This window comes from Jaculus jaculus, chromosome 11 (assembly GCF_020740685.1).
Source record: "Jaculus jaculus isolate mJacJac1 chromosome 11, mJacJac1.mat.Y.cur, whole genome shotgun sequence".
Classification (NCBI taxonomy): Eukaryota; Metazoa; Chordata; class Mammalia; order Rodentia; family Dipodidae; genus Jaculus; species Jaculus jaculus.
The window spans coordinates 91,998,333-92,024,921 of NC_059112.1; the positions used below are offsets into that span (position 1 = coordinate 91,998,333).

The window sequence follows — 26,589 nt, forward strand, 5'->3', positions numbered from 1 at the left end:
ACCCTAGTATCCTTGGGCTGGTGTGATCCTCACACCTGGCCAACAACGGTGGCTGTAAGTTCCCCAGTTCCCCAGAATGAATGCATGAGTCATAGCTTTCAATTCTGAAAGACGTGCAACTAAGGAGCCTCAGTTAGTTGCCTTGGAAACTGGTGTCCTTTAGTGCATGTTCCTACCCCAAGAAAATTTTAAATCAAATATGAAAAGGCTAAGAGAATCAAAGCTGTAATAGATAAGCATTTTGTGGAAGAAGCTGCCTTTGCATATTTAGTGCCTTACATACTTGCATGCTGAGGTTAACTTAGTCTCAGACTATTTACTCACAATCAGTTAATGTTGGTCTGTTCTAGTCTTGTGACTTAAATATAAATTATTAACTTGATATATTAAATTGGATAAGTAATTTAGACTGAAATTTTAAGTTGAAATATACATAAAGTTTAAGCACAATACTGGCAGCTAAAGCAAATGTAACTCACAGACATAAACATTGTATGCCTTTATTCATTCATGTTTGCTAAATCAATCCACTGAAGTTCTTTTTTTTGAAGAAAGACAAACGTATAGTTGCCACTTTGAATGTGTTCAATTATTTGTAAGTGGGATCAAACATTACCAAAGCCCCTCAGAATTAAGTGCTAAAATTTGCCTAACATAAGTAAAATTACAAATTTCTTCTTTTTAAAAATTGTTTAACTGTTTTATTTATTTGAGAAAAAGAGAGAAGGGGGGAGAGAATGGGCACACCAGCGCCTCTAGCCAATGCAAATGAACTCCAGACACATGCTCCATCTCGAGCACCTGGTTTATGGGGGTACTGGGAAATCAAACCTGGGTCCTTAGCCTTCATAGGCAAGCACCTTAACTGCTAAGCAATCTCTCTAGCCGAAAAGTTTACAAATTTCTAATGTCCAGTTGAAAGGCAACAAGGAAGGCTAAATTTTAAATATACATCTCTTTTACATTAAATACAACATCTAAATAATTAAGAGACATTTCTCTATTTAGAAGCTACCCTGAAGCATGACAAAATACGAAAAAAGATAAGAAAAAACAGAAAATGGAATATATGTGTGTGTGTGTGTGTGTGTGTGAAATTCAAAAGAAAAGGAGTTCAGTTTGTAATTAAAAACAAGGGTTGGAGAAATGGCTTAGCGGTTAAAGCGGTTGTCAGGGAAGCCTAAGAGCTCCTGTTCCAATCCTCCAGACACAAGTGATGCAAGTGTGCAATGCCATACATGCCCACAAGGTGGCGCACGCATCTGGAGTGTGTTCAAAGCGGCTGAAAGGCCCTGGCATGCCCATTCTGTCTGTCTGTCTGTCTCTCTCTGCCTCATTCTTTCTCTCTCTTTCTCAAAAAAAATAAAAATAAATAAATAAATAAATAAAAACAACTGTGAGGATAAAGTGATAATGAGCTATTGTGTGCAAATTTGAACACCAAAACTTTCCATTAAACAAAAACTTACAAAGCTGTAAAGAAAACCACCAAACTAGAAGGGTTTCCACAAACAACACAATGTGTCTTAGCACCTGAAAGCAAGTTCCTACTTTCCTACTATGAGAGTTAACTTTTAGGAAGAGCACTTGCGGGTGTTTCTGAATTTGAAGTTATGTGAGAGAGAAGACCACATAGGTTAAAAATATTGCAAGTTGAAAGAAATGCATTTAGCTCACCCAACACACTGACCCTCTTGTCTAGCAAGAGGGCACACTATGCAGCGTGTCTGCTGGTCACCCTGGAGATGGCCTAGTCACCTAGTTGACAGGGTGGTGCATGACAAGGTCAAACCTCAAAACCAAAACGCATTTTTTACAAAATGACATCACTTTTGCACTGACGTGAAAGCTATCAATTATGAGTGTGGCTACTTCTCTTATGCCAGTTTCACATGGACTCTTCTTGCCTGCCACTCTATCTGCTTTCTAGTCCCAGACAGTGCTTAGCTTTTTTTGTTCTATTTATTTATTTATTTATTTATTTGAGAGTGACAGAGAGAGAGAGAGAGGCAGATAGAGAAGAGAGAGAATCGGTGCGCCAGGGCCTCCAGCCACTGCAAACAAACTCCAGATGCGTACGCCCCCCTGTGCATCTGGCTAATGTGGATCCTAGGGAATCGAACCTCGGACTGGGGGTCCTTAGCCTCCACAGGCACGTGCTTAACCACTAAGAATAATGGCTTAGTTTTTGACCTCACGTGAATGAATCTGTTCACATCTTTAACCGTAGAACTTTGTGGAAAAGATTACTCCAATACCGGTATGAGTGAACATAGAGGAATTTATTCACCCGGAGGCCAAAGAGCTGTGATACCTCCCAAAAGATGCTCTGACCCTGAGCTGAGATTTCATTTTCATCTCATAGCTTTCATAGCTGAAGGGAGGATAGAAGCACAGCAGCTGGGTTGTACAGAAGCACGATGTGCCTATTAGCTGAGTGACTTTGTGTCGTCTATGTGGTTTCAAAGGTAAATTTTCAAAACATGATATCAGCCATTCCTATAGACAGGTTATGCAAATCATGAGCTCCATTTTACTCTGCTTCCACCTACATTATCCTTCCTCTGACAGCCTCTCTGGGCCCTTCCTGGATAGTTCTCTATTTAGGACCTTTCCAAGGGCCGAGGGAGATAAGTTGAGCTCCTCAGCACTGAGTGAATCAGTTCAGCTTTCAGTTTCTTTTCTACTATGACAGTAACTGGTGTAAATTCTTACTGCCTACTCAGCTTGACCTTGGGGTGCTGCCAAACACCATTTTAGGTCTTGTCTGCGAAGGATAGGTTACAAACCAACTTCAGTGAGTTGTGGTAGAACTGGGTGTGAGACTGGCACTCTGAAAGTAATGAGGGCACCAACCTTTCCTTTACCCTCAGGCTGGCTGCTCACTCCTGACTCACCTTGGTCACCTGATGCCACAGCACTGAGTATCAGGATGGCCGCCAGCATAACCTAGCTGTGTTTGGTTGGAGGAAGGGTCTGTGGCAAAATGAAGTGAAGGCAACATTTCAGATTGCAGCAGAATTGAAAGGAATGGCAACTTGTTATCATGAATGTATAGAAAACGGGGCCCAGGGGGCCGGCGAGATGGCTTAGTGGTGAAGGCATTTGCCTGTGAAGACTAAGGACCCAGGTTCGATTCCCCAGGACCCACATAAACCAGATGCACAGGGCAGCACATGCATCTGGAGTTCATCTGCAGTGGCTAGAGGCCCTGGAGTATGGATTCCCTCTCTCCCTCTTTCCCTCTCAAGTAAATAAATAAAATATTTTTTTTTAACAAAAGAAAATGGGGCCCAGAGTAGTTACGTGATTTGCCCCAGGTCACACAGGGAGTCTGTCATCTATAGAGCCATATCCCTGCGGTGCCTTCCCTGACCCCGGCCTAGTAACTGCCTGCCGTGACCCACAGAGCCCACGTGGAACCTGCTGAGTCCCCAGAGAGCAGAGAACTTGCCCCGTCTCCTGCTGGGCCTCCCAGAAGAGACACGCCAATGAGAAGGTCTTTCCTCCCCCAAGCCCAGCTCATTCATTCGACCGGCTATTTGATGCCGAGGCAGGCAGGGAAGGGAAGCGCGCCGTTCGTACTTTCCCCGGTTGCTTTTTGTGCAGGTGGGCTGTGCACAAATCCCCTCTCCAGAGCCCATCTGGGACGGTCGTTTAGCTGCATTGATGCTCAGGACTCGTCTTTCAGTGGAGCACATGCCAAGACAATGAGCAATTGAACTACATGTTTTGCCTTTTTAAAAAGGTGTAATCTCCTTCTGAAGTGTGGAGATGTTTAGCAGGATTTTTCTAATTTATCTGTCATCAACACCATGCGGGCTCCAAGCCCAACTGCAGGGTCTTTTTCACCGTCTTTTGATGAGCACCTGTCTCCAGCACACAAATATATCTGCTGAGATGTAAAATTAAAATAATTTCAACAGTGTGGGAATCATTAGGAACCTTTACTGAAAGGTCCACCTGTTCCAGAGATCAAAATACATGCATTTCACCGCACTCCTTATCATGGCGTGTTCTTTAAACAGTTTTTAAGACATCCAGTGTCCTGTGTGTGTTTATTGAGAGAGAGGGAAAGAGAAAGAGAAGGAAGTAACTCTAAAACATCTTACAAAATCCAGTTTTTGAAAGCTCTCTCAGTTATGATTGGTTATGACCTTGGTTAAGGATTTGATCTCATAGAAACGACAATGGGTGAATCTAGTTTTATTATACACTATTTGTTAAAGGAAGAGATATGGGGGCCCTTATAACAGCATCGTTTTTTTTTTTTGTTGACACTTGCATATTAAAACATTTTAATTAATAGATGTGGTATGAAAAAAAAATTATGATTAGCACCCAGGTGACTTGACTTGTACTGAAGGCTTTGTCCTTGAAGCACATGAGGCGTTGCCTATCACTTGTGATCTTATCAGCTTGAGATTTTGAAGTGAAGTCACAGGGGACCTACAGTCTCCCAGTTCATAGGATCCCACTGTTAAGAAGAAAAAAGAAAATCACCATTTCCAGGCACCTACAATAAATAAAAGCCCGCACTGGTATTATAGCAATATCCACAGTGAGATGGTCGGCAATGATGACCATTTAGCAGTGCTGCTCGCTCTACATTAAAAGTAATCCCATGGGCTGGAGAGATGGCTTAGTGGTTAAGCGCTTGCCTGTGAAGCCTAAGGACCCCGGTTCGAGGCTCGGTTCCCCAGGTCCCACGTTAGCCAGATGCACAAGGGGGCGCACGTGTCTGGAGTTCGTTTGCAGAGGCTGGAAGCCCTGGCGCGCCCATTCTCTCTCTCTCTCCCTCTATCTGTCTTTCTCTCTGTGTCTGTCGCTCTCAAATAAATAAATAAATAAATAAAAAAAAATAAAAGTAATCCCATATTTATCCAAACACCCAAGAACACATATTCAGTGTAGGAAAGTATATTACAATCTGTTTTCATTTTCAGAATGTGAAATTCAAAGTGCCAAATTTTTAGTTGCGTTCCTGACAACCAGGCATAAAGGTGACTCGCCAGTCGCCTGGCCTTCCATGCAAAGTTGTCCGCGGAGGCCTTCCACGGTTGTAGCTTTTTAGCTGTCGGGGACATTTGGGGCCGTGGTTATATACACAAGACTAATTACACTAATTAATCCACACCAACGTGTGAACAGTGAGCATGTTTCCACAATTAGGATGTAATTTTTTTAAATCCTTTATTGGATACATTGAGAGACACAGCAGTTTCAGATTTACCATACAATAGGGGAAAGGAGTTATCCAAATTGAATAAATGTAAATTTCAGCTTGGGCAAATACATTAATATATGGCCCATGAAACCTACACTTGTGTCACAAATGTGCACTCCCATAAGAATGGTTGTTATAAGCAGGAAATGGATTGTAGCTTTTATGGTCATTAAATTATAGGTATCTCAAACCACTTTGCTTAATGTGATATACTGACATCGCATTACTTCAGCTAGCTTTTACTTCTGATCTGCATAGTTGTGTTAGGCAGAATAATGTCTCTTCTTCAACCCAGCCCAAGTTCATCTACATTCTACTCTCAGAAACTCGGGAGTGTTACTTTACTCAGGAAAAAAAAAAACTTGGCAGATGCAATGAAGTTAGGGAATTTTTAAGATCTGGAATTCCTCTTGGGTTACCTTTGCAAACCCAAAATAATCACCAAGAGCCCTGATAAATGTAAGAAAAAGTCAGGAAAGCAAGAGCAAGAGTGTGTGTGTGTGTGTGTGTGTGTGTGTGTGAGAGAGAGAGAGAGAGAGAGAGAGAGAGAGAGAGAGAGAGAGAGAAGGTGATGTGAGAAACACTCGTAGCCAGTGCTGGCTGTGAAGGCGGAGAAACAAGCCAAGGAATGTACCAGGGAGTAATCAAGGAATTGGATTCTCCCTGAGTCACAGCAATGTTACCCTGCCCTGATAGAGCCCAGGAGAGCACCAGAATTGTAACTAATAGTCTACTTTTCTTTTTAAGTCTTATAAGTCTGTTACATTAGCAATGGGAACCCAATATGGGTTTTGTTGTTGTTGTTGTTTGTTTGTTTGTTTGTTTTCTTTTCTTGGCTTCTCAGAGCCTTGGACTCCTCATCTGTAAAACGATAACATTTAACCCTTACTTTTTGTTTAAAAAAAAAAAAAAAGTTAAGAATGCATTGACTGCCTTAAGATGACCGAAATTTAAAACTGTAACATCTCCTATAAGATCAGTACAACTGTTTTCAGCAATCACCAATGGGTCACTGCTGCTGTGAGACATCGTCCCCAAGTCCCCACACATTAAGGGCAAATGACAGGAGCATACAGAGGATCTCCAGCTTCCTTAAAAAGCATCTGGTACAGTGAATCCAAGTAGCCGGGGCAGATAGTGAGCAAAACACCTGGGCAGGATAAAGGGCCAAGAATAGAACTGATGACCAAGGAAAACAGAGAGCCAACAGACAGGGCATTATCTTTGTGGGGATGAAGAAAGCAAAAGGACCAATGACCCACTGACAAACCAAAGTAGATTACATACAGTGAAAAATAGCTTTAAAACTCCTAAAAGATATTTTCCAAAAAATAAACAGTAGAAAACTCCTGATTTCCTTTAAAGATTTTTTTTTTCTTCTTTTTTGAGATAGGGTCTCACTTTAGGCCAGGCTGACCTGGAATTCACTATGTAGTGTCAGGGTGGCCTCAAACTCACGGTGATCCTCCTACCCCTGCCTCCCTAGTGTTGGGATTAAAGGCGTGTGCTGCCATGCCCGGCGTGAACTATTTTAATTAGAAAAGATAAAAAGAAATTTAAGTGTCCAACAATTAGGGAGCAATCAAGTAAAATATGGTTTAATGGTAAATTTAAATATTTGTGACGGTTAATCTCTGATTGACAGTTTGACAGTATTTAAAATCATCATGGAAGCAAATCTCTTGGCAGATCTGTTAGGGATTTTCTAGATTAAATAAGGTGGGAAGATTTACTCTAACTGAAGGCAGCACCACTGCATGAGCTAAGGATTCTAGAGTGTGTTAAGAGGAGAGAGATAGCTGAGTACCAACATTCATCTCTCCCTGCTTCCTCCCTGTTGATGTGAGTATGTGACACCGTTTCCTGATCCCGCTGAGCTCTCCCCACCATCACGCACTTCCCCTTAGAAACTGTAAGCTGGAAATAAGGCCTTTCCTTTCTCAACCAGCACCTGGCTGGATGTTTTGTCACAACAGTGGGAAAGTGACTGATACAATCTTCTAACTAAAAATATTTAGAAAAAATTGTAACAACCCTTGAAGAAGTCAGACACATGTATAGTGTATTTAATTACTATCTAAAAAATCCTTTTAAAGAAAAAGTAGGAGGACATTTACAAATAAAAGTATTGTTAGTGGCTATCTCTGAATAGCCAAGTGTTGAAAACAGCACTTTTCAGTTCTCTATTTTCCACTTTTCTAAAGTGCACATCTATTACTTTGTGAAATTTCCCTGAAATAGCATAAAGTTTAGAAAGTTATGTTACACTTTTGTGTGGGTGTGTGTACATGTGCAAAGTGGAGGTTGACTTTTGCTATCTTCCTAATCATTCTTCACGTTACTTTTTTTTGAGACAGCATCTTTCCCTGAACCCTGGACTCACTAGTTCAGCTAGACCGGCTGGCGAGCAAGCCCCCAGACTTCCCTCGTCTACCTCCCCAAGTCCGGGATGATAAATCCACACGACAACTCCTGACTTTTACTTGGGTGTTGGAGATTCAATCTCAGATACTCGTGTTTACAAGGCAAGCATTTTTTCCACTCAGCCATATCTTCAGGCTCCATACCATACTTCGAAACGTGTACTTCTAACTGGGAAAGTTTATTCTGTATTATCATTTGTTGACTAATGACTACTTTCTTCTCTCACTTCTAATTGATTTTTTCATATTGAAAAATATTTTGGGGCTGGAGAGATGGCTTAGTGGTTAAGCACTTGCCTATGAAGCCTAAGGACCCCGGTTCAAGGCTCGATTCCCCAGGACCCACGTTAGCCAGATGCACAAGGGGGTGCACGCATCTGGAGTTCATTTGCAGTGGCTGGAGGCCCTGGCACGCCCAGTCTCTTTCTCTCTCCGTCTCTTTCTCTCTCTGTCTGTTGCTCCCAAATAAATAAAGAAAAAAAAATTTAAAGAAAAATATTTTGTTTATTTATGAGAGAGAAAGAGTGAGGGATGGAGAGAGAGAGAGAGAGAGAATGGGCACAGCAGGGGCTCTAGCCACTGCAAACGAACTCCAGACGTGTGTCACTTTGGCTTTATGTGAGTACTGGGGAATTGAACCCAAGTCCTCAGGCTTTGCAGCAGACAAGCAACTTAACCACTGAGCCATTTCTCTAGCCCTCTCACTTCTAACTTAATTCAGTGGCTTTCATGTGCTAGGTGCTTCATCCAAAGTGTTTTGGTAGGTAGTGTGCATACACATTTAATAAAATATAATGATGTCTTTTGTGAATTTTTAAATTCACTGATAAGCTAGTCAACAGGAAACACAGATAAAGAAACATTATACCCAGGCTTGATGTATGAAGATGAAACTAGGGAAGGAGTGAAGGTAAAGCTAGTAACCCATGGAAGAGCTGCGGCCTCAGCGGGTCTACCTGAAATGACTGGGCATGGCCAGAGAGACTGGGTAGAAAGGCCACAGGGCATAGACACATGAGAATGCAGTGGTGTGATTGGGAGGGGGGGAGAGAGAGAGAGAATGGGAGTCCCAGGGCTTCCAGCCACTGCAAACGAACTCCAGATGTGTGAGCCCCCTTGTGCATCTGGCTAATGTGGGTCCTGGGGAACTGCCCCAACTCCTCTGAGGGTCCTCCTTAGTGGGGTTGCTGGTATTCACCATGGAGCTGAGGGTTATGAGAGCAGCAGTCAGTCATTGTATATAGGGGCAGGGGAGACAGTGCCTCTGGAGATTCCCTCCCAACCTGGGGCCCTTACATTCTTTCTACCCCCTCTTCCACAAAATTCCCTGAGCCTTGGTGGGTGTGCTTTAAGTCTCCATTAGTGTTGAGCTGTCACAGCTCCTGGATTTCTGCTTTGGTGCATTTGGAACATCTGTCTCCATCACCCGGGTGCAGGTTGTTAGGATCACCATGGACGCAGCACTCTTGCTCATCTCGCCAGCACCTTGTGTTTTTACCTGGGCCCTGGCTGCTGTGCTGGGGGCGGTTCATCCGCTCACAGTCTGCTGTCTATCCTTGTCCTGTTGATAGACTTGGTTGTCCTCAGTTCTCGCTGCTTTCTGCAAAACAGAAGAAGATTCTGCAACAGAGAGTGAGATCATGATAGGTTAAGGGTATAAATGTCGTTAATTTGGAGAGATTTTGATGGGGGTAGCCTCACTTTTGGCCAAAGACTAGTGGAAGCTTCTCACTGCAGTCCATAATCTTGGTATCCATGGGATTCTAACTTGGTTCCCACTTCTACCTATGATTTCCTTTCCACTGAGTGGCTACCTACCTAGGATGGGCGCCACTATCGCACAGGTGTGTCCATTTTGTCAGGATGGTTGCATGAATGTAGCAGGATCCCGTGCTTGCTCACAACGTTGTTGGCCATTTCCACCCAGCATTTCATGTTGTGGTTTTCAGCACTATATGGGCTAACCACAGGGGAGCTGACTTCCTTCCAGATTCATCTGGATCTCTTGATATTCTGCATTGTCAGCATATGGTGTCTTCAGCAATAAGGTTTTTATCTTTCACTTCAGGCAGGTAATCAAGTGCTTTGACAAAATCCTGTCTTGGGCTGGAGAGATGGCTTAGTGGTTAAGTGCTTGCCTGTGAAACCTAAGGACACCAGACCGAGGCTTGATTCCCCAGGACCCACGTTAGCCAAATGCACAAGGAAGCGCATGCGTCTGGAGTTCTTTGAAGTGGCTGGAGGCCCTGGCGTGCCCATTCTCTCTCGATTTTTTTCTCTCTCTCTCTCCCTCTTTCTCTCTGTAGCTCTCAAATAAATAAATAAAATTTTTTTTTAAAAAAAGCCTGTCTTGTTTGGGGGAAGTAGTTAGGTCTTTCTGATCAATAGCTCAATGTGGATTATAACCAATTTCTGGTACTGGGAGTTACAAGCCAGGACTAAATATTTTATGGTTAGGCTTCTTCACACCCTCTCCAGGGCACGTCTTACCAGATGATCCTTCCATTCTCCTATTGAAGGCTACATCTTTTATTCTGCTATTCAGGAGGAAGGCTTCTATGATGCCAGTTCATTTTAGATTTTGTTTTGTGGGCATTTCCCTTCCTCCCTCTCATTCTTCTCCCCTTAAAACTTTCCATCCTTCTGATCTGTCCCTCTCATTGCTTGCCAGGTCTGTCCACAATTCAAGCTGTTCCAGTTTAGGATCCACAGATGAAGGAGAACATGTGGTGTTTGTCTTTCTGTGCTTGTGTGAGTTCACTGAGTATGATCTGTTTCAAGTCTGTCCATTTTCCTATAACTTTCATTATATTATTTTTCCTTACTGCTGAGTAGAATTCCATTGTGTAAATGTACCATATCTTCATTATCCATCATCAAACAATGGGCACCTGGGTTGATTCCATTTCTTAGATATTGTGAATTGAGCAGCTAAAGACATGGTTGAGCAAATATCTCTGCAGTGAAGAGTGGAGTCTTTAGGGTAGATGTCCAGTAGAGGAATGGCTGGGTCAGCTGACAGCTCTATTTTCATGAGTTTCCATATTGATTTCCATGATGGTTGTATAAGTTTTCATGCCCACCAGCAGTGAATGTGGTTTCCTTTTTCCCTGTCCCCTCACCAACATTTATTGTCTTTTTTTTTTTTTTTTAGTGATTGCCATCCTTTCTAGAGTAAGGTGGAATCTCATAGTTGTGTTAATTTGCATTTCCCCAGTCGTTAAGGATATTGAACATTATCCTAGGTGAGTATTAGCCATTTGTAATTCTTCCTTTGTGAGTTCCCTATTCAGTTCTCTGCCTCCATTTTTTGAGTGGATTGTTTCATTTTTTTTCTTGCTTAATTTTTTTTGAGCACTTTGTAGATTCTAGATATCAGTCCTCTGTGAGTGGTATGGCTGGCGAAGATTTTCTCCCATTTTGTGGGTAGTCTGTTGGATATGTTTATGTCTGTACAAAAGCTTTATAGATTCATGAGATTCCACTGGCTTGAGTGATTGTTTAATTTCCTGGGCCACTGGGGTATTTCTCAGGAAGCTTCTTCCCACTCCTATGTGGTAGAAAGTGTCTCCTATTTTTTCAGCCAGTAGTTTGAAAATTTTGGGTCTTATATTGAGGTCTTTAATCCATTTGGAATTAATTCTTTGTGCATGATGAGAGAAGTGGGTCTACATTTATTTTCCTACATGTGGTTATGCAATTTGTCCAGCATCCTTTGTTGAAGATGCTGCTTTTTCTCCACTGTGCATTGTTGGCTCCTTTGTCAAAGGTCAAGTAGCTGTAGTTATTGGAACTAAGGACTGGGTCTTCAATATTTCATTGGTCTATATGTCTGTTTTTATGCCAGTGCCATGCTGTTTTTGTCACTATGGCTATGTAGTATAGCTTTAAATTGGGTGTGGTGATACCTCCAGAAGTGTTTCTTTTGCTGAGGATATCCTGGGCCTTCTGCCATTCCATATGAAATTTGAGATTACTTTTTCTATCTCTGTGAAGAATGATGCTAGGATTTCTATTGGTATTGCATTGAAACTGTATGTTGATTTTGGTAGAATTGCCATTTTTACAATATTAATTCTACCTATCCAGTAGCATGGGATCATCCTTCCATCTTCTCATATCCTCCTCAATTTCTTTCTTGAGTGTTTTTATGTTTTCATTATATATAGGCCTTTCACATCCTTGGTTAGTGTTATTCTAAGGTATTTGAATTTTTGTGGCTTTTGAAAATGGGACAGCCTTGGTGACTTCTGTTTCTGTTTTTGTCTTTTGGGATAGGAAGGCTATTGATTTTTGTGTGTTGATTTGCCACTTTGCTGAAGAAACTCATCAACTTTAGAATTTTTTTTTTTTTTTTGGTAGAGTCTTTTGGGTCACATATTCATAGGATCATGTCATCTGCAAATTAGGCTAGTTTGACTTCTTTTTTTCTAATTTGTATCACTTTTGTATCTTTTTCCTGTCTTATTGCTTGGGCTAGCACTTCTAATACAATGTTGAAAGGCAGTGGTGAGAGTAGGAACCCCTGTCTTGTCCCCAATATTAATGGTAACTCTTTGAGTTGTTGCCTACTAAGTATGATCTGGATGTTAGGTGTTTTGTATGTGGCCTTATGTTGAGATATAATCTCTTCATGCCTAGGCTCTCCAGTGCTTTGATCATGAAGTAGTGTCGTGTTTTATGGAAGGTTTTCTCTGCATCATTTGAAAAGATCATGTGGTTCTTGTGTTTAATATTACTTATGTGGTATATTATGTTAATTGACTTTCATAGGTTGAACCATCCCTGTATCCCTGGGATGAAACCTAGTTGATTGAGGTAGATAATGCTGTTGATTTATTGTTGAATTTTGTTTGTTAGGATTTTGTTTAGGATTTTTGCATCTAAGTTCATAAGGGATATAGGTATATAGCCTTTTTTTTAGTTGTATCTTTGTTTAGTTTTGGTGTTAAGGTGATGCTAGCTTCGTAGAAGGCATTGAGGAGCATTCCCTATTCTCTGATTATGTTAAAAATCTTGAGAAAAAGTGATGTCAGTTCTTCAATGAAGGTTTGGTAGAATTTGGAGAATTCATCAGGTCCTGGACTTTTTCTTTTGGGGATTTTTTTTAATTATTATTATATTTTTAAGCTTGATGTAAGTAATAAGTTCTTTTAGATTTATCTGTTCTGGACTTAGTTTTGGTAGGTGGTATGTATCTAGCAATTAATCCATTTCCTCTGGGTTATCCAATTTTGTAGAATAGAGGTTTTGGAAATACTTCATGATGATTCTTGTAACTTCATTGGTGTCTGTTGTGACCTCTCCCTTTTCATTTCTAATTTTGTTTATTTGAGACTTTTCTTTTTTTTTTTCATTTGATAAAATTAGACAGGTGCTTATCAGTCTTGTCTATTTTGTTTTTCAAAGAACCCAACCTTAGTTTCATCAATTTTCTTAGTCTCCAGTTCCTTAATTTCAGCTCGGATGTTATTTCTTTCTGTTAGGAACTCTTAGGGTTGGATTGTTCTTGTTTTTCTAACACCTTTTGGTGGATGGTTAGGTTATTAATTTGAGATCTCTTTGTCTTCGTTATGAAAGCTTTTAGTGCTATAAATTTCCCCCTTAGGACTGCCTTCATTATATTCCATAAGTTTTGGTATGTTGTGTTTTCATTATCATTCAGTTCTAGAAATTTTATAATTTTCTTTGTTATTTCTTCCATGCCCTTTTATTGTTTAATAGAATGTTTTCAGTTTCAAGGAGCTGGTGCATTTTCTACTGTTTCTCTTGTTAATTCTAGGTTTAATGCATTGTGGTCAGATATGATGCAGGAAATAATATCAGTTTTCCTGAATTTATAGAGAAATGCTTTATGCCCTAATATATGAGCTCCTTTTAGAGAAGGCTCTGTGGGCTTCTGAGAAAAATGTGTAATCTATAGAAATAGGGCGGAATATTTTGTAGATGTCTGCTAGGTCTAACTGATCTATGGTGTTGTTAAGATCTATTATTTACCTGTTGATTTTCTGCTTAGATGATCAGTCTATTGATGATAGTGGGGTATTGAAATTCCTTATTATGATAGTATTGGAATTTATTTTTGGTTTGTTGTTGAATAGGTTTTACTTAGTAAACTGTGGTAAACTATTGATTGGTGCATAGAGATTTATGATTATGATGTCCTTTTGTTGGATGGTTCCCTTGATGAGTAAGGAGTGTTCTTGCTTGTCCTTTTTGATCACCTTTGGTTTAAAGTCTATTTTTTCTGATATCAATATAGTCACACCTACTTGTTTCTTACTTACATTTGCTTGGAAAATCAGTTTTCATCCTCTTACTTTAAGAAGGTGTCCATCCTTAGTGGTGAGGTGGATTTTTTGAAGGTAGCTGATGGAAGGGTCAATTTTTCTGATCCACCCTGTTATGTTATGTCTCTTTATGGGTGAGTTAAAACCACTAATATTTAAGGCTAAAACTGTGAGGTTTGATTTAATCCCTGCCATGTTGGAGGCTTTATGGGGTTGGGTGCTTCATTCATTTTTGAGCCTGCTCTAGTTTTGGTTATTGTGATCTTCTTCTTATAGGCTTTTGAGGTTGGTTGTTTGACTCTCCTATGTGGAATATTCCCTGAAGTATTCTCTGTAGGTTTGGCTTGGTGATCATATCATCATAGACCTGGCTTTTATCATTGAAGGTTTTCCTTTCACCATCTTTTTTGAGGGATACTTTTGCTGGGTAGAGTTGTTTGAGTTGGAAGCCATAATTTTTTAGACTTTGAAGTGCTTCATTCCAGAACCCTCTAACCTTCAGGGTTTCCATTAAGAAATCTGAGATAATTCTGATGAGATTGCCTTTGAATATAATGAGTTCTTTCTCTCTTTCTGCTTTTAGCACTCTCTTATTGTTTTTGTTGTTTAGAGTTTTAACAATGATGTGTCTGGGAGAGTTTCTTCTTTGGTTCAGTTTGGTGTTCTATGGGCTTCTTGTATCTGGATGAGTCCTTTTGAGAGAGTGGGAACATTTTCTTGAATAATTTTGTTAAATATGTTCTCCACACCTTTGGCCTGAATTTTTTTCACCTTCTGGCATACCCATGATGCAGATGTTCAGTTGTTTTAGGGTATCCCACAATTTTCTCATATTCTTGTTCACATGATTTTTTTGAATTTATCAGTTTTTGGTCTCCTGAACTGTTTCTTCCATCTTGTCTTCCATTTCAGAGGTTCTGTCCTCCACATAATTAACTCTGTTAGTAAGGGGTTTTATGGAGGCTTTTATAAGCTCTACTTGATTTTTGTTTTCTGTTGCATTTTTCTGTTGTAGCTGGCCTTTCTGGAGTTCCAGTTTCAGGTCATGATTTGATTTTCTTGGTGCTTCTTGGAATTCATTCTTGCATTAATCATGTCTTCATGAAGCTTAATCAGCTTGTGAGTGAGATCTTCTGCTTTCTGACTCACTTAAAATTCATTTATTTCTCTTTTGAGTCTTGGATTTCCTCCATTAAGTTAAGCCTGGTGATAAAAAGCTGTGGGCTACAAGAGATGATTCTGATCAATTTCATTTATACAATTGTTGATTTTTTTTTTTTTGATGATTTGCTTCCAGTTCAATCATTTGCTTGCTTAGGGTAAATAAGCTTATTTTCCTTTTATTTTGTTATTTGATTTCTGTTATGTCCTCTATGTTTTTATTAGAGATGTCCATTGTGGGACAAGGCAATCTTGTTGGAGATCTCTCAATTTGTTGTCTTGTGTTATTTTATTTACACTGGGTCTTCTCGTATTGGGGTAAAAGTCCATTTTATCAAGGAAGAAACAGTATTTATCCTTGTAGGATTGTCAGTGAGTGTTCTTTGCTTTGGTTTGAACTGGATTGGAGTGTTATGGTGTTGTATCCACAGATGCATGGGTTGTTGAGGTTTCAAGGATGGCTGTAGCTCTGGGCTGCTGGCTAATAGGAGATCTGCGGTTGGAGGTCTGGAATCACTTCAGCCCATGATCACAGCCGTGCCTTGCTTGTTGGGCCCAGAGGCCATAGCACTTGTTCCTGCTATCTACTGTACCCAGCTGAGCAGGATGTAGAAAACTCACTGGTAATCCCTGGGGTGGGGGGTGGTATCCAGATATTCCTGTGCTCCCCAACTGGGGCAAGAGCAATGTCTCAAAGGGGGCACAAGTAGGCATATAGCAGCACTGGAGTGGGGGAAGAAATGGGAGGGGGGTTGGCATACTGGGCTCCATGGATCAGGCTAGAGTTTGGGTCTGTTGGAGTTAGCTGGTGTAGGGGCATTGTTGAGAGGAGGCAGCCCACAGCTGAGTCAGGAGGCAGGGATGAGGGAGGAGAGATATCCACTGGACTGTTGGTGGCATCTATTGGGTGCACAGGCCTCTACCAGCTCTGATTGCACAGGTCCCAAACACATTGGCACCCCTCACCCATCTGGATCACACAGGCCCCAAACACCCTGCACCAGCCTGGAGTGCTTGTCTATATGTTTGATTTCATCACGGTATTTAATCTTTGCAATATTTTAGGGTGTTGAAGGCATAGCTGTAGGTTTGGTAGGTTCTCCCATTGCAGTGGCTCACTTTGTTGTTCATGCTTAGGTTCATGTTCAGAGCCTTAAGACAGCATTTGCACCTTTCCCCACATTCTGTCTTCCTCTTTCTCTAACTTCACCTATTCTTTTGTAGCTCTTTGGTAAGGTATGAGCTGTGTCTTCACCTGTGCCTTCTGTTTTGTCTTCCATCTGTAAATAGAAGAATGACCATAGAGGGTTTTTTTTTTTTTTTTTTGCCTATGTGTGTGTGGGGTATGTGTGTGTGTGTGTGTGTGTGTGTGTTAGAGAGAGAGAGAGAGGGAGAGAGAGAGAGAGAGAGCATAACCAGGGACTGAACTCCATAGATGTTAGATAAATGCTCTACCACTGAGCTATATCCTTAGTCCTTAGTCTTCATTCTGATTTTTAAAATTTAATTTTAGATTTGAGAGAGAGACAGACAGAGAGGGAAAGAGAGAGACAGAAAGAGACAGACACAGAAAGAGAATTGGTGTCCCAGGGCCTCAGCCACTGCAATTGAACCCCAGATGCTTTGTACCTAGTGGGCATGTGTAACCTTGTATTTGCCTCACCTTTGTGCATCTGGCTTATGTGGGATCTGGATAGTCAAACATGGATCCTTAGGCTTTGCTGGCAGGTGCCTTAACTGCTAAGCCTTCTCTCCAGCTATCATTCCACCTTTTATTTTTAGACAAAATCTTATTGAGCTTCCCAGGCTGGCTTTGAATTCACTCTTTGAACACCTGCCACACCTAATACCTTCCTGGAGCTCAAAGGCCCCAAATATGCCACACTCCACACCAGCTGTGTAGGGCATGCCTTGAACTTGTAAACCTCCTAACTCAGCCTCTAGTGTAGTTGGGTTGGCAGACCTGCACTGCCAGACCCAGCACCAAGCTTTCAGAATGATAGCTTGGCATCATGTGAGCTTCAGTGATATCCAAATAGGTTTTCAGAAATTTTCTATCCCCACCCTCGGCCCTGCTTAACCATAAGTGTGATATTCACTAAGAAATGCTTAGATCTGGGCTGAAGAGATGGCTTAGCAGTTAAGACTCTTGCCTGCAAAGCCTGAAGATTCTGGTTCAATTCCCCAGTACCCATGTTAGCCAGACACACAAGGTAGTGCATGTGTTTGGAGTTTGTTTGCAGTGGCTTGAGGCCCTGGTATACCTCTTCTCTCCTCTTTCTCTCTATCTCTCTCTCAAATAAAATAATATAAAAATAAAACATTTTTTAAAAAGAAATGCTGAGATTTTTTATTGAGGAAAAGTAAGGAAAAGTTTTGTGAAGTATCAAATTAGGTAATGTCAAAATGCAGATAATTATCCAAAAGATGCTGACTTCTGGCAAATGTGAGTATGGTGGGAAGTTCATGCCCTATTGAGTGTATTTCGAGTTGGATGCAGTAGTAAGGAGCAGAGAAAGTCGAGAGAAGATTTCACATCAATTCCACATCTAACCCAGGAGGCTTTGTAGTCTTGGTGAAATCACCCAGGACACAGGTAGAAGTGAGACTGACGTTAGGAAGTGGTGTTATTCCCACTGATACTCAGATGTGGTTATTAACTGTCTCCTCTCAGTGGAGCAACTATCCTGCCTGCTAGGCTGTAGGTGTGAACACACTTGTTTCTGATTATAGACCTCATTATTTGGCTTTGCTCAAAATGCAGTCTTTGTTCGTGTAGGGTACATGCTACACACCTGACTCTGGTTTTCCAGGTACCATGTGACGTGCTCCCCCACCTCCAACCACTGCCTGCCCTCTCCTCCTGAATTTTGTCTGCTTTAGCATGTGAGACCTTGCGTCCTTTGAGCTGAGCTGGAGAGCCTGGCTTGGAGCCGAGAATTACTGTCATGAAACCCATCCTCTGTGCCAGGCACTGTGCTGAGTGCTCCACAGACATTTGAGATTTGTATTGTAGTCAAAAGGTGCTCCTATGATTTTATTAGTAATAATTGTGGAATATTAATATTAATAGTAGCAGACTGTTAATTTTATGATTTTATTAGTAACAATTGTGGAATATTAATATTAATAGTAGCAGACTGTTAATTCCATTTTATGAAAGAAGTTAGGTAATTGGGTCATGATCACTCAATTTCTAATTAGTGAAACCAGAACACTTTGCCCTAAAGACCTAGGTTGAGTGCTCTGTTGAAAATCCCATGATATAAGAACTTTGCTGGGCCTGGTGGTTCAAGCCTGTCATCTCAGAACCTGGGAGTTGGAGGCAGGACGATCAAGGTTTCAAGGCCATCTTCAGCTACATAGTGACTTTGAAGCTAGCCTTGTTTCCATGAAACTCTATCTTAAAAAAGCAAACAAACAAACAGAAAACAGAACAGGAAGAGGACAGAGCTTCATGCTACAAACCTGGAAGGTTCATCTATCAACTGAACCTCCTTAAGCTGCTCTTTAGATTTTTAATGGAAGTTACGTGTGTGTGTATATCTATATGTATCTATTTAAGTTTCTCTTTAAATTATTTTAATTCTATTTATTTGTGTAAGAGAGAGGGAGAGGGAGAGAGAATGGGTGGGCCAGAGCCTCCCGCTGCTGCAAACAAACTCCAGATGCATGCACCACCTTGTGCATCTGGCTTATATGGGTCCTGGGGAATGGAACCTGGGTCCTTTGGCTTTGAAGGCAAGCACCATAACCTCTAAGCCATCTCTTCAGGCCTTAAGCTTCTCTTTAGATAGCTTATGGGACTTACTAATGTGTATATTGAGTCAAAATGTTCTTTGAGAAATTTTCAATTTAGAGCCTTAGTTATATGATAGTTATTATTCACATGATTCAACATCTCAAGACTGATTGTTCTGCAGTGGTTTTCTGGCTCAAGCTGGGTTCAATTTCCAAGCCACCCATTATAGCTGAGTGCAAAAAGTAGCTTAAGTAGCTGATGTCAAGAGGCTCTGGTGTGCCCAAACACATGTGTGCACACACATGCACACACATGCACACACACACATAAATAATTAAAAATTAAAAAGATTATTTTGTCAACATATGAAAGACATAACCAAACTATATAAAATAGGTCTTAAGAAATGCAAAACAATATGACTAAAGCTAAACTGGATGTTGTCGCTTAACTGCAAAAATGTGATGAATTAAAAACCCAATCATCTCAGATTAAAACTCAAATAAAACCAAACTACTGCTTGCTTATAAGAAACACACTTAAAAGAAAGCAATAGAGAAAGACTGAATATAATAGGAAGGGCAAAGAAAACCATTTAAAACGTCAAACTGAGAGTAGCAGCATCAGAGGACAAGTGAAAACTTGGTATATTCTTATTTTACTAATACATCCTCGCCACCAGGCAGCCAAAGTATTAATACCTCATGTGCACCTATTTATATGGTATTGGATTCCATAAATCAGTAAGCTGAGAAATTCCAGATTTCATGAACTCCAGTGATAGTGGTAGGTTTTTGCATGCCTTTGAGACCTTGCCAAGACAAAACTACAGAGGAGCTGAACACGATCAGAGGTAACCTAGTTTAAATATATGTGAAACTTCATCCCCTGCTAAGAGGGAATGACAAAAGGAAGTTATTAAAGGTGCTCATATGCTAGGTTGCAAAGAAATCTTAACCTGAACCCCAAAAGCATAAATACTTACTCTTCAACACTATGCAATTAAATGAGAAATAAGAAATCTAAACAATATCAAGTTGCAAGACGATTAAGCACTGTTGAAAATGGCTGTCAGAGAATGTAGAGCTAAAGGGAATCTTTGCAATACATCTCAAAATGTATCAATTGTAGATATTCATTTGCAGAAAGAAACTTCATAAATTTGAGTAATATTATTTTTAAAGAAGGAAGGAATAATGAACTAAGCAATTGAGTGAAGAACTTTACTTTTTTAATTGTACATCATTATTGGGTGCAACATGATAATTTGATATATGTATTCATTGTGTAATGATCCAATCAGGGTAATTAGCATTTTCATCTCTTTAAATGTCTTGAATACAAACTCTAAAAGCACCCAAAGAAGCATGAAAAAGGACAAAGATATTAATGAACAATAAAACAGAAATTATCAAAACAGCAAGGAAGAAATGATTGTATTTATAATCTTGGAGTGTATTTTATGGATAGGTGAATTGTGATGGTTAATACTCTCAGTGTGACAACATCTAGAATCACCTAGGAGACACACTTCTGGGCATGTCTGTGAAGGAGTTTCTTGACTAGGCTAATTATGGTTGGAAAACCTACCATAAAAAAAAAAGTATTGGGCTGGAGAGATGGCTTAGCGGTTAAGCGCTTGCCTGTGAAGCCTAAGGACCCCGGTTCGAGGCTCGGTTCCCCAGGTCCCACGTTAGCCAGATGCACAAGGGGGCGCACGCGTCTGGAGTTCGTTTGCAGTGGCTGGAAGCCCTGGCGCGCCCATTCTCTCTCTCTCTCTAACTGTCTTTCTCTCTGTGTCTGTCGCTCTCAAATAAAAAATAAAATAAAAGTTAAAAAAAAAAAGTATTCTATTCACCATTCTATTGGCTGGGGTCCTAGGCTGACTGAAAAGGAGAAAGCTAGCTGAGCACCAGCATACATCACTCTGTGCTTTCTCACTGCAGAGGCAATGCGACCAGCTACCACACATCCTTGCTGCTACGCCTCCCCTGCCACGAGAGACTGGATTTCTCAAACTGTGAGCCAAAATAAACCCTTCCCTTCATTAAATTGTTTTTGTAGGTATTTTACCACAGCAATGAGAAAAGTAAATGATACAGACAAAAAAACAAACCAACATCAGTCTGTGTGGGTTGGGAAAGGTCATAAGTGAAAAAAGGATCAAAACTGTAAAAGAGAAATTTATAAATTAAAATTATGCGGCATGTAATTCTAGACTCATAAAAGTCAAGACTTTAATGAAGGCATACTTTTCAAGGAAAGTGTTAGCTTTGCAAACCACTTAAGAAGAGATTAACTATATTTTTGTTTATGTTTGTTTGTGATCATTTTGGTGTCAGCTGATTAATAATGTTTTCCATTTTTTGTTTCTATTTTCTTCTCTAAATTCTTAATCATAATGTGAAAGGATTTGTCAAATCCTGTTTTATCTGTATTTTTTATTACTAGTGAAATAGACATTTTACAATATGTTTATTGGTCATTTTATTTGAAATGCTTTTCAATTTTAGATAATTTCCCATAAGTTTCTTGTTGATCTTTTTTCTCAATTATTTACTTTCCAGTAACATGTTTCTTAAACATCTTTTCTTAGTTTAATATATTCTTTCATTGTGTAAGTGTACTTTTTCTGAGATACAAGTCTATAATGTTAGTAGAGTTAAAACTAAATATTTTTCTTTATATTTTCTTCATTGGTATTATAGTTAGAACATTTTTCCACACCTTAGAACCATATATGAAATAACTTGTACTTTAAAGTACTGAAATACTTTCCTATTACACATTTAAGGTTTTAATGTTGAGCAGACCTGCAGTCAATGTTTTGGAGTCTGTGAATAGGCTTCTCTTTTCAAAGATAACAGCCTCTGCTCTTGCCTAGTCTGGAAGACCCAAAGGTATGAGTATGATCTTATTGGCTAGATTAGGAACCACTCTAATGACATGGCCAATCAGAGGTGAAACTAAAATTTAAATTCATTTATTTTTTCGGTGCTGAGGACTGAACCCAGGGCCTTGTGCTTGCTAGGCAAGCGATCATCCACTGAGCTAAATCCCCAACTCCCATTTTGCTTTTTAAACCTATTTTTATTATTTTTATTTATAAGAGAGAGAGAGAGAGAGAGAGAAAACAGTTGTACCATGACCCTGCCACTGCAAACAAACCCCAGATGCATGTGCTACTTTGTGCATCTGGCTTTATGTGGGTATTGGGGAATTGAACCCTGGCCAGCAGGCTTTGCGATTAAGTGCCTTTAACTGCTGAGCCATCTCTCTAGCCTAAGATTTAAGTTCACTTTCTATGCCAACCAAGTATATGACCCCAATACACGATCTCATATCACCTTGTGATTGGTAATAATGATTACCAACTTGGCAGGATCTAGAATTACCTAGGCAACCAACCTCTAGACATGTCTGTGAGGAATTTTCTAGATTAGGTTAAGTGGTATGGGAAGACCCGTCCTAACTGTGGCCAGCACTATTCCACAGATTGGTGTCTCAGACTGAATGAAAAGGAGAGAGTGAGCTGGGCGCCAACATTTGTCACTGTCTGCTTCCTGATGCGGATGCAGTGTGACTAGCTGCCTCACACTCCCGCTGCCATGCCTTCCACACCATGGTGTAGGGCTGTGAAAACTTGGCTAGAGAAATACACCTCAAACTCATTCAGCTCAGGTCTCACCTGGGCATCTCAGGGTGTAGCTGGAGCTGAGTCAATAACAGCTTCCAGATCAGGCTAATGGTACTGCAACTCCATGACCCACACTTGCTTGCACAGCAAGGGATCAGTGAGGCATTGGCGACTTTGAGTTTCCTGAATTTGAAGCACATGAGGGGAGGTTATTTTTAGATGCACAGTGCTCATCAAGACACAATGCCTGTTCTAAATGTAACACACTGACTTTCGGTTTTGCTTGCATCACCAGGGGTTGAGAGGGAGTGTGTTAAGAAGCCACACCTAGGGCTGGAGAGATGGCTTAGTGGTTAAGTGCTTGCCTGTGAAGCCTAAACACTCCGGTTCGAGGCTCGATTCCCCAGGACCCACGTTAGCCAGATGCACAAAGGGGCGCACACGTCTGGAGTTCCTTTGCAGTGGCTGGAAGCCCTGGCGTGCTCATTCTCTTTGTCACCCCCCCCCTTCTCTCTCTGTCTGTTGCTCTCAAATAAATAAATAATAATAAATAATTTTTTTAAAGCCACGCCTATTGACTCGCAGAGATTTTGATTTTATAAACCTAGGGTGTGGCCCCAGGCGTTGGGATTCATTCTAATATGTAGTCAAGCTGGAGAACTGTTGGCCTAGTGTCAGAAGTATAAAGGAGCTTGCCCGATTTGCAGAGTGGCGGAATTTCCATGGGCTAGGCCGAGATGCATCTATAAGTACACACTGGCCTTGCCTGGTGAGAGCGTCTGCAGGAAGGATGAGTGCTTGGAGGTTATTTCATAATCTGGCTGGAAATAGCCTGGGTTGAGGCAACGAGGAAGGATGGGCTGGTCAGACATACAAAACTGGCTGCGTCTGACCCTGTTTAATGTAAGGAACAAGGGACTGAAGGCGGGGTGGGGGGACTCCGGCGTTGGGAGAGTAGACGGTACGGGAAATGGTGCTATTGGAGCTCTTGTATGGTGGTGGTCTCTTATGATTATAATGTCGCTGAGACGCTCTTCTTGTGTACTGGGGCTGCACCAGTGGGGTCTTGCAGCTTAATGCAGTACTTACTTATTTGTGGTGACGATAATGCAAACAAACATACTAAGAAGCTATTCATATGAAAGCAGAGCACATATAATTATGGATAGTACATAATGCTGGATAACGATAATGATTGATAAATGACTATGTTCCTGGATTATGTATTCACCATGCTATATTTTTATCATTAATTTAGAGTGTACTCTTCCTATTTATAAAGGAAATGGTTATTGAGAGATAGTCTGCTGGCTTATGCTGGTAACCTCATATACTTTGGGCTACCTGTGTCTCTTGGCTGTATCAAGAGGTCACATCCCTGACTGTCCTTCAGGGGGGCATGACTCTTTAGCTGTGATCATTCTCGCCATATGGTGACATGTTGCTGTGTGACTAGACAAATTAATTGAACTCCTTTGTCCAGTTTTTTTTTCCTACTGTAAAAATGGTAGCATTTTCCATGTCTGATGGTTCTAAAGACTAGTGCGGATCATTGACTGGAGCTTAGCAAGTGCTTAAATATCAGTTATTAGCGATAGTTTCATATTCATCCTTTGAAAATTTTGATAGCGTTTACTCTAATATAAAGTACCTTGCCTCCCCTTAAAAAAGAGAGATGGGAATCCAGGTGTGGTGGCATACGCCTTTAATCCCAGCACTCGTGAGGCACAGGTAGGAGGATCACCATGAGTTCAAGGCCACCTGAGACTACAGAGTGAATTCCAGGTCAGCCTGGGCCAGAGTGAGACCCTACCTCAAAAAACAAAAAAAAAAAAAAAAAAAGAAAGAAAGAAAGAGAGAGAGAGAGAGAGAGAGAGAGAGATGGATTTACTTTAGAATTACTGCTGGGAGCAGCAACTTGTAAAAAAGGTAAAGTCTCTTTGTAGAGTGAGCAAAGATGTAGAGTGATCACCCCACATCTCTAGCTACCCACACATTTGAAACCTTTCTGCCGTTCTTTTCCTAGTCTTTGAAATACATCCTCCCTTGGGGACCCACTTTCCCACTGGAACATATCAACGCTGTACATTGCTTCTGTAGCTGAACTTGCCTCCTTTCTAAACACTCATACCATGCCCTGACTTTCCACAGAATCCTGCCCCATTTCCCACTGCCCAGCTTCTCCTGGGGATCACTCAGCAAGTGCCCTGTTGTGAGGGAGCTAGTGCATCACATAGTAAAATGGACTCATTCAATTGCTGAGGGAGGCTTTCAATTTCAGTGAATCCTTAGAAAATTGGTTTGTCTCTGTGCGTTTGTGCTGTGTGTATGCATGTTTGTGATGCGTGGGCATTTTAGTATTTAATACTTAATAATTTAATTTGTTTCCAGTGTGCACAGTGACTGGATTGCTGGCCAGATTCCTTAGTACTCCTTACTTCAGATATAAATATCTTTTAAACCAAATATGCATCTGAGACTGTTTCTTCCAGCCTCTCTTGTGTAGCAGTGAGCTCTGCTTCTAGGAGACATCTCAGTCTAAAACACCAGTGGTTTTTATTTTTTTTTTAATTTTGGATTAATTGCTTTTTAAGTTCATGGTTCTCCAGAATCGGTTTTTGGCAATATATACATACATACATACATACATACATACATACATACATACATATATATATAGTATATATTTAAATTTTCATCCATATTGTAAGTTGATTATATCCCCCTGTTCTCCTCTTCTCTACCCCAATGCCTTTAAATTTCACTTTTCATTTCTACTTTCATTCCATGTATAGACACTTTACTTTATAGCTCTCTATAAAATCTTGGAACCACAAATGAGGGAAGATATCTATATTTGTCTGAGACTGGCTTAATTTGCCTAGTATGATTTTTCCAGTTGCATTCATTTTCATGCAAATGGCATAACTTTGTTTTTATGGCTGAATATAAAAGACACTGAGTCGTTTTCTTTATCCATTCCTCTGTTAAAACCCCAGACTTAGAGCTGGAGAGATGGCTCAGCAGTGAAGGCACTTACCTGCAAAGCCTAACGACCCTGGTTCAGTTCCCCAGTACTCACGTTAAAGCCAGATGCCCAAAGTGGTGCATGCGTCTGGAGTTCATTTGCTGTGGCTAGAGGCCCTGGTGTGCCTATTCACTCTGTCCATCTCTCTCTCCTCTCTCTCTCTGCCTGCAAATAAATGAATAATTTTCTTTGAAAACACCATATTTAATCAGCTTGCTGCTGGTGTAAAAAAATTCGGAAGTATGTTGAAACTGAGAACCACGTTTTCCTCAAGCTCACATTCTTTCGCTTCTCTCCTGGCTGTGGCAGCCTCGTGGGGTCTGGGCTCTTGTTCAGAGCCTCTGGAGTGTTCAGGGAAGCTCAAGCACACGGGTAGTTCAGCTCGCCACTGCTGTGCCAAAGTGACCGAGAAAACACCTTAAAGGAGGACTCATGGTTTCGGTCTGTGGCTGCTGGGCTCCTTTAAGAGGTCAAACCTTACGGTGGGAGCAGCTGGGAAAGCTGCACAGCTCACTTCAAGGCAGCCAGGGCAAGGTGGGAGGAGAGACAAAGAGCTTGAGTCCTGAGAGGAAAAAGAGCCAGGGACACAATGTCCCCTTCAGAGGCCTGTCCCCAGAGACCTATTTCCTCCTCAAGAACCCACCCCAATGAGCCACTTCCTCCACTGAGGTCTCGCCTCCTGTAGACTCATCACCCTGCATGAAGAAATTAGCCATGAATCCATCAATCCATTGACGAATCTGGTGTCCTTACCATCCAGTCTCCTGCCAGGGTGATCCTGGCACGGTCCCCGCCTCTGAACACTGGGAGACATTCCAGATCTAAAATCCCAACACTCGATGACTGGGCTATGAGTCCTGTTCTTCCCAGCTGTACCGGCGCGCTCATCTGTCCAGGCAGCAGGCGTGTAGGGAATGCTTCCTGGGAACAGAGCTGGTGGAAAGACATAGTAGTGAACGTGACAGGCATATTCCTACCTTTGTAGGTTTTTCTTTTTCGTATTTTTTTTATGAGAGAGAAAGAGAGAGAGAATTGTCATGTCAGGGTCTCCAGCCACTGCCGTTGAACTCCAGACCCATGG

At 41.0% G+C, this 26,589-nt stretch overlaps 1 protein-coding gene across 9 annotated transcripts in view; it reads left to right on the forward strand.

The window, feature by feature from the left end:
• Positions 1-26,589, forward strand: part of Sox2 (SRY-box transcription factor 2) — a 709,100-nt gene that overhangs the window by 264,363 nt on the left and 418,148 nt on the right. For 2 of the 9 annotated variants that reach the window (XR_006639570.1, XR_006639571.1), the window contains exon 3: positions 20,790-20,863. The exons of the other annotated variants lie outside the window; for them this stretch is intronic. The gene's annotated coding sequence lies outside the window, so the exon portion shown is untranslated. Of the gene's footprint in view, positions 1-20,789; positions 20,864-26,589 lie in introns of those variants that run through there. 9 annotated transcript variants of the gene reach the window in all.